The sequence below is a fragment of the Ambystoma mexicanum genome, chromosome 7q, assembly GCF_040938575.1.
Source record: "Ambystoma mexicanum isolate Mex_15411 chromosome 7q, UKY_AmexF1_1, whole genome shotgun sequence".
Classification (NCBI taxonomy): domain Eukaryota; kingdom Metazoa; phylum Chordata; class Amphibia; order Caudata; family Ambystomatidae; genus Ambystoma; species Ambystoma mexicanum.
Window position 1 is genome coordinate 291,081,716 of NC_090941.1, and position 13,388 is coordinate 291,095,103.

Consider the following 13,388-nt stretch of genomic DNA (forward strand, 5'->3'; position numbering starts at 1 on the left):
GACAATGGGAAGATCTGGTCTGGCAGTTGTCTCGCCAGCCCTCGTGCTCTCTCTGCAGTGGTGGTCGAGGGAAAACCTCTTGAAGGGGAAGCCCTTCACCACTTCTGCAGTAGAAGCCACTCTCACGGGGTGGGGGGGGCTCACCTGCTTCAGCAGACAGCGCATGGAGTGTAGTCTCCACAAGTAGCATCCAACCATATAAATCTGTTAACTGCTAGCGGTAATCAAAACACTGAAGGCCTTTCAGACACAACTACAGAGGAAGACCATCCTGGTCCTAACAGACAGCACCACAGCCATATATTACCTAAACAAACGGGGGGGGGGGGCACACACTCTCCAAGGCTATCCAAGCTGCCCCATAACATTTGGATGTGGGCTCTCAAACACAGGATGTTTCTACTGTCCCAACACGTTCCAGGAGAACTCAATCTTCTAGCGGACGTGCTCAGCAGAAATTTCCCACTGCCCATAGAATACGAATGGGATCTGCATGAAGACATCGTCTCCAACGTCTTCGCAGAATGGGGCTTCCCAGAGATCGACCTGTTCGCAACTCAGAACGCCCAATGCCAAGACTGCGCCACCAGGTACACCTAGAACCGCTCCAAGGGGAACTGTCTCTATATAACATGGTTAGGGACATTTGTATAAGTTCCCCCCCCCCCCCCGCGACTACCCTACTCAACTAGATAGTGCAGAAGATGCACCAGGAACCAGTTACCATGGTTTTGGTGGCCGCCAACCCTGGTTCGTTCATCTAATGGAAATGTCCCTCTTCCCCCCGCTGCCCCCACCCCCTCTGAGACTACCCTGCCCGTACAACATGTTGTTTCAGGACAGAGGGGAGACACTACACCCATGCCCACAAACTCTGAATTTAGCGGCCAGGCTCCTGATGTCTTAGAGTTTGGACACCTTCAACTCCCTCAGAGATGCATGAACACACTCAGGGAGGCTAGAAAACTTAACACTCGTTATTGCTATTCCAGTAAGTGGATGCTTTGTCATCTGGTGTAAAACCAAGGGCGTCGATCCCACTGGCTGCTCGCCTTCCCACATTGTGTTGTACCTGACTCATTTGTTAGACTCAGGTTTGATTTTTTTTTTTTATTCCCTAAAGGTTTATCTAGCTGCTCTATTAGCCTACACTACGTCACAACAGAAAGTGTTGTGGTGGAAAATGCCTGTTATTAAGGCTTTTATGGAAAGGGTTAAGAGAATTCAACCCCCTCTTTCGAACCCAGCCCCCGGATGGGATCTAAATGTGGTTTTGACCAGACTCATGGGGTCCCCCTTTGAACCAATGCATAAAGCAAGTCTACTTCTATTAGAAGGGTTAGCGAACTACAGGCTCTTTCAGTTCTAGACCCTTTTGTTACAGTCCACAGGGATAAGGTGGTTCTGCGCACTCATCCCCCCCCCCCCAAGGTGGATTGTCAAATGCATTACACTATGTTATACCCTTGCTAAGAGAGATCTGCCCTTCAAGCCTAGAGCACACTCTACTCGGGGAACTGGGGCTTCCATAGCATTCATTGCAAATGTTCCACCTCGAGTCCATTTGCAAAGCGGCAACCTGGCGTTCTGTACACACCTTTACAAAACACTATTGCTTAGACACTCATTCTAGATCTGATTCTTAGGTGGGACAAGCAGTATTAAGACATCTTTTCACTACTGTTCCTTCTCATAACCCACCTCCAACTCCGGGTACTGCTCACTAGTCTATGCACAGCATGTCATTCTAAGCAGATTAACAAGCCTCAGAAGACATGCATTACTCACAGTAATAGCATTTCTGATGATTGTATCTGCTTAGATTCACATGCGCCCACCCTGCCTCCCCGCTCGGGTCGAAGGAACATGGACGTCTTACTACTTTCTCTCTTTATGTACTCACTCACAATAGCCTTGGGCTCCCTCATGGCAGAAAAAATACAATCGGAGGGACCTCGGAGCGTGAGGGATTTTGGGTACACTACATGTCATGATGGGGATAGTGTTACAGACACGCCTATACCGACGTGCCCTTTCGGTTCCCGAAAGACAAGATACAATACTATGCGGTTACCAATGGATGTCGGACCATATGTACAGCATGTGAATCTAAGCAGATAGAATCATCAGAAATGCTATTACGGTGAGTAATGCCTGTCTTATCTGGGATTTCCCAATATCCAAGAATATCATATAACCCTTCTCCGGGCCATTGGCATGCACAGTCTATCTCTACCTCCCACATGTCCCCGCAAGGCTTTCTTTCATGGTGTGGCTGCATTTCGTTGGTGTACCTGGTCTTCCTCCCCCAGGAAATGCCCCATCCCCTCTTCCTTACTCCCGTAAGTGGTAGGTGCGGCCCCCTATCTAGCGCTGAATTAGCTCCTTTAATACATTCCCAGATCGACATCTCCTTCCTACTAATTTCCTTACCGTTTTCCTTAGGCGCCCACACCCGTGTGACCCTGTTCATGTCCCTTTATTTATGTCCATCTATGTATTCCCCGAACACCAGTAACTTTTTCCATCTGGTGAGCATTCGGCCAAAGTGCTTCGTAGTTCTCTAAATCTTGTGGGGGGTGCTGCAAATATTAATTCTACATCATCCTCACTCACGCTTGGAGGCTCCTCACCTAATACTTTACCAAACTCGATTTCATTTGCTGACATTGTGTAACAGGCTTTTTTCTGGTGGCAGTTGCTCCAGCCGATGACCCACTGACCTATGCAGATGGCGAAGAGCATCATGATGAGCACAGAGACAGTTATTTTGAACATTGCTGCCAGCCAATCTGGGACCCGAGCGAATATTGAAGCAAGCCAGGTGTTTGATGTGATATCCTGGGTCTCCTTTATCATTCGTTCATGTATCATTCATATCTCCTAGACAGCTTCTGTAGTGTCCCATTGGTTGCATCGTTGGCGGGTATTGCTGTGCAACATGTCATTTGCTTCCGATCTTGTGGAACACGCTGCCTTCCATAGCAGTCATAAGGTCCATTATGTAGCAGTTCTGTAGCACTTCTGTGGGCCCATAAAACGCAAAGCTCGGAGCTCTTCTCGGACTCCGTTCAGTCCTTTTTCAGTTGCATTAGCTATTTGGAGCAGCTCGTAATGCATGATTTGAATCCATTTCGCGTTAGCTGCAGTTTTCACCCACTGAAGCAGAAGAGGGGTGAAAAACGCAGATGCTTTGCTGAACAATTCAAAATGGGGTGGGATAGCATCTAAGCTCTGGGTGGATTCTGCTGATTACAAATACTCGCTCTTTTCCTACTTGTTATCTTTGATTGTTCTTGTGTTTCTAGTGGTCCTTTTGCTTTATTCTTCCATTTCTAGGTGGATAGCTCGTTGAGTGGCATCAAATCTGCACAGGGCACCACCAATGAAGGGCTGTGAAGGGTCACCAGTGCACATACTCCTCCCCAATCGGATGGTAGCGGGCGTACGCTCTTGTTCCACAGGCCCACCATACGTCCATCACTGCCGTAGTCCCTTTCTGCATTGCTGTGATGCTCGTCGTCCTCTCTCAGCTGGTGTTCATCCCCAGCGCCACTGTCCCATTTGCTCTGAAACGCAAAGAATACTGTGTGAGCGGTTTTATGTAGACTGTGCAATGTTTCTGATCTATCCATGTTAAGGCCTGTACATTATCATCCCATATTTTCCTGCATCCGGCATCTATTTTCTTCACCACCTTCTCTTCTGACCACATGAGCCCTCCGGCGCGACATTGTACTATCCCTCTTTCCCATTTTCCATTGTGGTGCACCAAACCCTTTATTCGCATTGTGTGTACAGAATATTCTCTTGTGGTCAGTAATTACCCATTTTTCCTTCTGCGCCCCTTCTGTGCTATACTCTAGTATCATGTGCTTGGTAGTTTTCTCTTGTGCCATTATTTCTACTTGTATATAGTTAACTTTGTATGTCCCTCTTCCCTCATCTGGCTGTACTACTTCTATGTGGTGCCCCCGGAACATCCCCCCCCCCCAGGTTTTGCACAGAGACATTTGCATCAGACATCCTCTTTCCTCTGTCACCTCTTGTGACAGTAAGCCGGTCTGATGTCAAAGCGAGCGCTCTACTCGCTGTGCTATCTGTGCAGAGCCCGCTGATACCGGTTCGAATCCCGGCAGGGCCAAACTCAGCCTTTCATTCTTCTGAGGTCGATAAATGAGCACCACACCCTGTGGGTAATAATAAGCAGCGCTCAGACACCTGAGGGTTTGTAGCGCTTATATGAATGTTAAATTATTATTATTATTATTCTCCAGCATGGGGTCTGGTATGGATTCATATGCTCATGAATATTCCCCGTCATCAGGCTGGGAATCCTCGGTAAAGAAAAAATCAGTTTCAATTTCACTGTCTTTCTCCTAATTAATCACTGGTCTCTGGGTCATACTGCCACCAGCCAATGACTGCCCTCTACCCAAGCCCCTCTTCCGGGAGCCATCTTCAGATTTTTACCGCACGTTCAAGTGTTGGGCGTCCTCATGCTATAGCTCTCGAGCTTTTACTGCATTTTACGATTATTTATTTATTTTTTCTTAAGCGTTTTACTCTTTTTTTCCGGTCAATCAAGCCTCAAGCTCCATCGATCCATCTTCCGATTAACGGGGACCCATTTTTGGATTCTTCAGAGCCCCTCAAGGGTGAATTTTCATCGAGTTTCTTCTTGGAGGAATGCAGAAGCTTCTTCAAGGCCTACCCCACGTGGACATGGCAGAGGAGAAGGAAGACAACGCCTCTGTTCAGGATTTGTCCAGGATGTGGCCTGCGGAACATATACTTGGACGACGGGCATTCCGTGTGCCTCTACTGCCTGCATTCGACCAATCGCACATGGAGATGGTACCCTGCACCATGAAGGATCGGCGCAGGCATCTCACGGTGTTGCTGCAGGCCAAGGCCCCTGCTACGGGTGAGTCCCGGCAGCATGCCTCCCCCAGCCACGCAAAGACATCTGAGCGGCCTTCTAAGACCTTTGAGGGCGCCCCGGTGACGGGGGCCCAACAGTAGGCCAAGCACTGTGAGTCTTGGGGCACCAGGAGCGCCGTTGCGATGGGATCCCCGGCGGCCAGGGCAGGCACAGCATCCCCTTCGAGCACGAGCCAAGGCGCCGGTTCAGCGAAGAAGAGGAAGTCTGACCACCCGGAGAAGCCCCGGACCGACTAGTCTAGTCAGAAAAGGCCAAGGGGGAGCGGGGCGCTGACCCTCCCCCATCCCCCCCAAGGTGAAGGCCACTAGCTCGACCAAGGTCGTGCAGGCCCTGATTCACCCGGTGAAGCCATCCATTGAAGGCGTGGTGGTGTCCCTAGCGAAGGCCGCGGACGCAGGTTCGCAGGGTACGGCCCCCAAGACAAGAGTTTCCCTGCCTGCCAGAAGGTTCCAGCCCATTGAGAAGACTCCGAGAAGTTGATGCCCGTCATCTCCCCGAACAGTTTCCCCTGGTCGGACAGAAGTGGGGTTAGGGGAGGCACAGTAGTCCTGCAGGGCACGGACATCTCCTCTGAGGGGGAGCTTTCTACTCTCTCCTGACCATTTTGGAGCAGAAATTAGTCGAGACTAAGTCTTACGGGAGGGACCCTGACAAAGGAGACATCAAGAGTGGCGACGAGACTGACGAGGAAGAGCAGGCCGTGAAGGAGTTAGAGAACCCTACACCGCTGCCACTGTTGCTCCCGCCTCTGCCACCTCAGCAACCCCCTAACCCCCAGCAGACATCTCGGACGATCGCCACCAGGCGCTCCACACCTTTTGTTCGGAGATTTGGACGAGGGTGCCCCTTCTGCCGACGGAGGATCCCACGGTGCTGGAAGATCCTGCGGCACTGGGGCCATCAGGTGCGCCCCCCACAAAAAAGAGGGGAGTGCACCCTCCACCGCCTTTTCACTTGTCGCCCACCCCTCCCCTCCAACGAGGGAGGATACGGACCCGGACACAGCAACGACGGGCACGGACAAAGACGGTGGGTTAGGAGACCTTCCGTCTCCGCCGCCAAGGGCCTCCCTGCCTGATGAGATAGGCTTGTTCCATGCCATGATCTCTCTGGCCTCGGACCTGTTTCAGCTGACCCCAGAGGAAAAGTAGAAAGGGGGGGTTCCTATACCAATGCCGCAAGGCAAAAAGGAAGACTGTGCTGTCGATTCCTCTGCTGGACAACATTTGGGACGAGGATCTGTCCCTTATGAAGAGCCCGTCGTCATCCCCGGTGAAGAGAAACCGGTACGAAAAGTACAGGGTGCTGGACTCTGCATCCAAGTGTTTTAAGGTCCCAGCCTTCCCCTGATTCAGTATTCTCGGCAGCAGCGTGGAAGAAATCCTCTGGCTCTGCAGCATCAACGACCTCCTCTCCCCCAGACAGCGAGGGGAAGAAGTTGGATCCCATGGGACGACGAGTCATCACTTCGGCAGCGACGACCATCAAGGCGGCGAACGCCCACGCCATCGAAGCGCGCTACGACAGGGAGCTCTGGTTTAAGATCGCTCCCCTCCTGGACTTCCTTCCCGAGCACAAGAGAGCAGAGGCTTTGGGGATCCTGCAGGAGGGCGAGGTGGCATCGAACCATGCCATCACAGTGGCCACGTACATTGCTGATAGATTCTGCCAAATGGGCAACAGCGTTTGCCTTTGTCAGTGGGGATGGTTGAAGGCCACAAACTTTTGCCAGGAGGGGCAGTTGAGGGTATTGGACATGCCTTTCGACTGGGATAATTTGTTCGGAAAGACCGTGGACGAGTCCCTCCAGGCCATCAAGGCAGATACTGAGACAGCGCGTGCCTTGGTCACCCTACAGCAGCGACGGCCGTCCTTTCGGACCTCCGGAGGAAAGTCCCAAGGTTCCTTCAAGGGCTTTGGCGGAAGCTCATTCTCGTACCATCAAACGTCCTGGTCTTCGGCCCAGAAGGCCTACAGGGGCCGCAGTAAGTCCGTAGGAGGTCGCCATCGTCGTCCCCAAGGCGGCACCTCCACAGCAAAGCAAGATTGAACTGGCCATAACGTTCTGCCCCCACTCGCGCACCCTGGGGGGAGGCCGGCTGGCCAACTTCGTCAGTGTGTGGAAGTCCATTGTCACGATGCCTGCCCCCGGAAAGCCAGACCAGGCCCAGCAACCCCGGAAGCAGGCATCATGCCACTTGAAGCATGCCCAAAAACCCCAGTTAGGGGCTCTTTGGCTACAGTCCTGGCGCCTATGGCGCCAGGCTCATAAGAATAAAGTCAGTCCTGGTGCCATGGGCGCCAGGCTCATTACAGAAACCTACCTGATGCAGACCATGCTGCACGAAGCCACAAGCCCAATGAGGCTTAAAGGGACTACTTTACCTCAGGGACTCCTTTCCTCTCGGGTGGGGCTGTGGAAGAATACTTACCTGGGACTTCTTCCAAGGCTATTTAAGCCACACCCGGACAGCCACACGTGCTTCGCGTTATTCTGCTTGCTGCAGCGTAACGCTCACCGTGTCTTCAGCAGCTCCAGTCTTCAGCCACGCCCGCTTCAGCCCTGGAACACCTGGAACAAGAAAAGGAGAAGAGGTCAGAACAAAACCCTTACCTGAATCCTTGATCCAGCACATCGTCGATCTGGAAGAGAGAAGCCTTCTCAGGTGTATTGCCACACACCTCGCAGAGCCGCGCTGAACTCACCAACCGGGGCTGCATTCCTTAACTCCATCGCGAATCCAGCATCTCCAGGCCATTCTTCAACACCTGGGGGAGACAAGAACAGATAGGTGAGCAAGGGCAATACAAACCACCCCCAAAGACTTACCTGATTTACCACAGGGGGGTACTCACCTCATCTCGGGTCGGCGCAGTCAATACCGCATCACCGCCGCACCCCGGCCCCTAAGGGGGAAACAACAAGGACAATACAACCTACCCCCAAAGACTTACCTGATTTACCACAGGGGGGTACTCACCTCATTTCGGGTCGGCGCAGTTAATTCTGCATCATCGCTGTACCCCGGCCCCAAAGGGGAGAACCACAATAGACTTACCAGGATCTTACCAATTGCCACTTGGAACTCTTCTGGTGGTTTAAATCCGCAACCTGCAAGGAATCTGGCAGAGTGAAGATCAGACTTTTGAACTCTTACGAACAATTGGACTTAGAGTCAATACTGGAACTCACCAATTCCCCCACGCCAGTGAAGTAACTGGTCGTCTACGTGCCCCTGCGCTCGGCGCAGGATGGAGAGCTCATCTTTCCAAATCTTCAGAAAGATATTCGTACGAATCCAACAAACAAAGCTAAGTGGGTCTGTCCAGTCTGTCATCTCGGCTCTACGTGTTACTGTGGTGGAAGCAACAGCGGGCCAGTCCAGATCGACGCCCCCGTGGGAATCAGGTGAGCATAACATCCATCTCCGCCGACTGGTGAGTGCTGGACGCTCTGGCCCACGGACACACTCTGGTGCGCTATATAAATAATTAAAATAAAATACAAATACAAAATACTCTGGAATTCCAATGAAGTGTCCTGACGTACCACTCGTGGCCAGGTAGAAAAACCATGTCCCTCACCTTTTTTTGGATGTGCGTGCCATGCTGAAGAAGGGCGTGATGGAGCTCGTCCCAAAGAGGCTCCGGGGCTCCTCCGGTACTCTCGGTACTTCCTTGTCAAGAAGACTGGCGGTTGGAGGCCCATCCTGGACCTCTACCGTCTGAACAAGTACATCAGATCCCAGAAGTTTCGGATGGTCACCCTTCAGCACGTGCTGGGAAAGCTGGAAGAAGAGGATTTCCTGTCGTCGCTGGACTTGGAGGATGCCTACTTTCACATCCCCATTCACAAGGGACACCGCAAGTTTCTACACTTTGTGGTTCAAGGGCAACACTATCAGTTAAAGGCCATTCCCTTCGGATTCAAGTCGGCACCAAGGGTTTTCACCAAGTTTACCCCTACATGGACGACTGGCTCATCCGAGCGAAATCGAGGGAGACCGCCATCGCACACATGGCGGTAACTGTCCAGCTGCTGACGGAGCTGGGGTTCTCAGTGAACTATGCAAAGTCCTGCTTGGTGCCATCGCAAGACGCACTGATTCTGGGGTCTCGACTCGACACAGTGTCATGCCTGCCGTCTCCGTCGGAGGAGAGGATATCGGCCGTGCTGGGCAAGGTACAACAGCTGTTGATCATGAAGATCGCAAGGGTGAGGTCCATCAAGTCCCTTCTCAGCATGATGTCATGCATCTACCTAATTCGGCTGTGCAGGCTGCGGATGCGGCCACTGCAAGACTTCCTCGACGCCCGTTGGATACAGGTATCGGGAAGCTTCGAGGACAAGATCTCTCTCGACAAGGATTTCAGTCGAGCGATACAGTGGTGGGGAGTCAGCGCACATCTGTCGGCAGGCACAGACTTCCAAACCCCACCTCATCAGGAGACAGTCACGACGGATGCCTCCCTGGAGGGATGGGGCGCGCACACCGGAAGTCTCCACGCAAGAAGCCTGTGGCTATTGGAGGAGAAGTCGTTGCATATCAACGTACTGGAGCTACGAGCAGTGTTTTGGGCCCTCAAGTCTTTCCTTCCATCCATCAAGGGCAAGGTGATATGGGTCTTCACGGACAACACCACCAAGATGTTCTACACCCAGAAGAAGGGGGGCACCAGATCCCGAGCACTCTGCAGAGAGGCGCAGGACCTATGGCACTGGGCCGTTGCCCAGGGGGTGTTCCTCGTCCCGTTTCATCTGACGTGTTCTCATTCCCCTGGGACGACCTGTTTCTCTATGCGTTCCCCCCCCCCGTTGCCGTTGCATCTGCGACTCATCAATCAACTCAGACGGAACCGGTGTAGGATGATCTTCGTTGCACCGGCGTGGCCGAGACAGATATGGTACCCGGACCTTCTGGACTTGTCAACATCCCCTCCAGGCAAGCTTCCGGTGGTCGCAGATCTTTTTGCCAGAGAAGGAGGAGCTGTCCTGTATCACGATCCATGGTCGCTGAACTTGCAGGCCTGGCTCCTGCAGTGCTATAGTTTGGAGGATACGAGATCCCAGCAGACTGCAAGGAGGTACTTGCCAAGGCCAGGGCTTCGTCTACACTGAAATGCTATGGACATAAGTGGAAGAGGTTCACCGTCTGGTGCCGTGCACAGAAGATGGACCCTCTACGGATTACGGCTCCTCAGGTGCTGCCGTATTTGCTGTCGCTGGCCAAAGCAGGGCTGGCGCATGCTTCCATCAAGATTCATCTGGTGGCTATCTCCCGCTACACCAGAGCTCCAGGGCGGTCGTCGCTGTGGTCACACCGCCTGGTCAAGGAGTTCATCAAAGGATTTTTCTGTTCGTTCCTGCCGGTGAAGGCCTCGGCCCCGGCGTGGGAGCTCAATGTGGTACTGACTAGGCTCATGGGTCAGCCGTTCGAGCCTATGCATTCAGCGCTACTGAAATTCTTATCGTGGAAGATGGCGTCTCTTGTGGCCATCACCTCCGCACGACGAGTGGGAGAGATCCAGACCCTCTCTTGTAAACCTCTGTACTTAACATTTCACGAGACAAGGGTAGTGCTACGGACACATCCCTCCTTCATGCCCAAGGTACCATCGGACTTTCATCTCGATAAGCCCTTGGTGTTACCTGTTTACTTCCCGTCGCCGGCTGAGAGGACTTTGCACTTGCTGGATGAGGCTAGAGCGCTGAAGTTCTACGTGGACCGCACAAAGAGTTTTCGGAAGACGTCATAGTTGTTTGTGAACTTTGGCCCTGTGAACCAAGGGAAAGGCCCTCTCCAAGGCTTCCATTTCCAAGTGGATCTCCGGCTGCATCACCCATTGTCACTGGTTGGCAAACCGACTGTTGCCTAGCCGTCCGAGAGCCCACTAGAGAAGAGCGATCGATGCAACTACAGCGTTCCTGTCTCGTGTGCCCCTGCTGGACATCGGTTGTATACGAATTGTTCGAACTACAATTGTTCGAACTACAATTGACCTTTGCACAATTGACTGAATTGTGAAGGTCAATTGTTACATATATGCGGGGGAAACCCCCACAACCCCCCACTATATATATATATATATATATATATATACATATATATATATATATATATATATATATATATATATATATATATATATATATATATATATATATATATATATATATTCAATAGTGCAAAGGTCAATTCGGACCCTTGACTTTCGGTCAATTAGGTAATTCGAACAATTGTGTACGAACAATTTGGGTAATACCCTGGACATCTGCAGGGCTGCTACGTGGAGTTCGATACACACCTTCACAAGATTCTACTGCTTCGACTGGGATTCCAGGCAGGAGTCCAGAGTCGGCCAAGCAGTGCTCCGCAACCTGTTCGCTTGAAGGTGAGCCTGTTGAGGAGGTAAGAGATGCTTAATGTTGAGCCTTGCCACCTCCTGTGGTTGTGCATGTGTGTACTGCTATGTATTCTTTATTCATGAGCATATGAATCCATGCCAGACCCCATGCTGGAGAAGGAAGAAGTTACTTAACTGTAAATGTTGTTCTCCAGCAGGGGTCTGGCATGGATTCACATGGGAACCCTCCCGCCTACCCATCTGCGGCTCTTCTCTTGGTCCTACTGCCACTTTACGTGCTACCAAATCTGAAGATGGCTGCCGGAGGAGGGGCTTAGGTAGGGGGCAGTCTTTGGCTGGGGGCAGTATGACCAAGAGACCAGTGATTGATTGTTTGGAGAAAGACGGTTCAGAAGTGAAACTGAAACAGATTTTTTTCTTTACCAAAGGTTCCAAGCCTGACGACTGGGAATATTCATGAGCATGTGAATCCATGCCAGACCCATGCTGGAGAATAACAGTTGCAGGTAAGTAACTTGTTCCTTATTATTGTTTCGGTTTTCCTGTGAGATGTGGGATGAGTGAGCACACATAGCATGTGCCATTGATACTTCCTCGCCCAGCCTCTTCATCCCTTTGTCCTATACATTTTCAGATACTAGGTCTCCTCCTTCCCCAATAGCACTGTAAAATCCTTCTATATTAGATATACTTCTTTTGGTGCATGTTTCCCTTCCACCATCAGCAGGCTTACTCGTACAGAAAAATATAACAGTCCAATCCCTACTATATTTGATTAACTTTTGTCCTTCTCCCATTCCCCCTAGTATTCTCTAGCCCCTCTTCTTTCATTTATTGGTCTTCGATATAGTATTATTGCAATACAGAGTCAATGACGATTGGGTAATATTTCCCATAAAATGGAGTTTCTCTTGTCTTTCCGTTGTGCTTCAGTTGTCTTTGCGGATGTCGGACATATGGATCCATGCCCTCCTTTCTTTTATCTTCACCACTGTTGGGGTTGCATAGACACCTTCAAACGGACTGCAAAACCTGGGCTCCTTCCACTTCCTTACCACGTTGCGGTTGAGAACTCTGTCTCCAGGTTAGAGAGGCTGTGCTTGTGGAAAGTCCTCCTCCTGTTGTGCACTTGTGTACTCTTCAACGTTGGTCGGCCTACATGTAGGTCACTGTACCCGGCGGGAGATGTAGCAGAGCACTTGTGATTTCAGTTAGTTTTTCATTTCGTCACTGAAGATCTCCGAGCTAGGGTTAGCATCCGAAATTGAACGTGTAGGAGGGACAGGCACATATATCCTCCTAACTGTTCGAATTTTGTGCAGAGTCAGGTGGTGATCCGCACTGGGGGCAAAAAGAGCAAGGGGGAAGCAAGAAAGACAGTTTTGGCATAGAGAAGAGGTTGGCTTCGCCAGGCGTTCTTTAAGTAAGCCATTGAGCCATTTGACAATCCCGTTCACCTGCAGCCGATACTGTGCAAAGGTTGTTTTATCCCTAATGGGTGCGTAATTTCAACAAAAAGGTTGTTGGCGAAATGTTGCCCATTATCCGACTGTTTCTCTTCATACTCCCCACCTTGGAAACACTTCCCTCACTGTGAATTTAGCAGCGGATCTCATTTTTTGCACAGGATCCCGCATCAGGCCAACGTGAGAATGGACAGACAACAGTGATAATGTACCTATAGGAGGCAAATCTGTCTTGCATGTCAATATAATCGATCTGCAAGTGCCCTTCCGGCCGAGGTGGTGTTCTCCTCATCGTTTTTAAGGTATAACCAGACAAAGATATGTTATACAGTTTCCCATGAATTCCGCCACTCTCCTACAAATTTGGCACATACCATCCTTCATTTATTTCTGCAGCTATACTTTCTTTAGATGTATAGGTGGGGAAGGGCAGCTGTTCCAGTGCTACACTTAGCAGTGTTTTAGGCATTGCAGGCTTTCCCGTGCTATTTTGCCTCCAGAGCAGGTCAGTGGGTGAGAGTGAGCACCCATGCTGTACCCATAGGTCTTTTTCCTTCTTTGGGGCCTCTCCTTGCAGTTTTATTATTTGAACTATGTGTATTGTGTTGTAA

The 13,388-nt window shown here is 50.9% G+C and overlaps 1 protein-coding gene across 2 annotated transcripts in view; it reads left to right on the forward strand.

Moving 5' to 3' along the window:
• OBI1 (ORC ubiquitin ligase 1) overlaps positions 1 to 13,388 on the forward strand; it is a 292,444-nt gene that overhangs the window by 215,726 nt on the left and 63,330 nt on the right. The window lies entirely within an intron of this gene.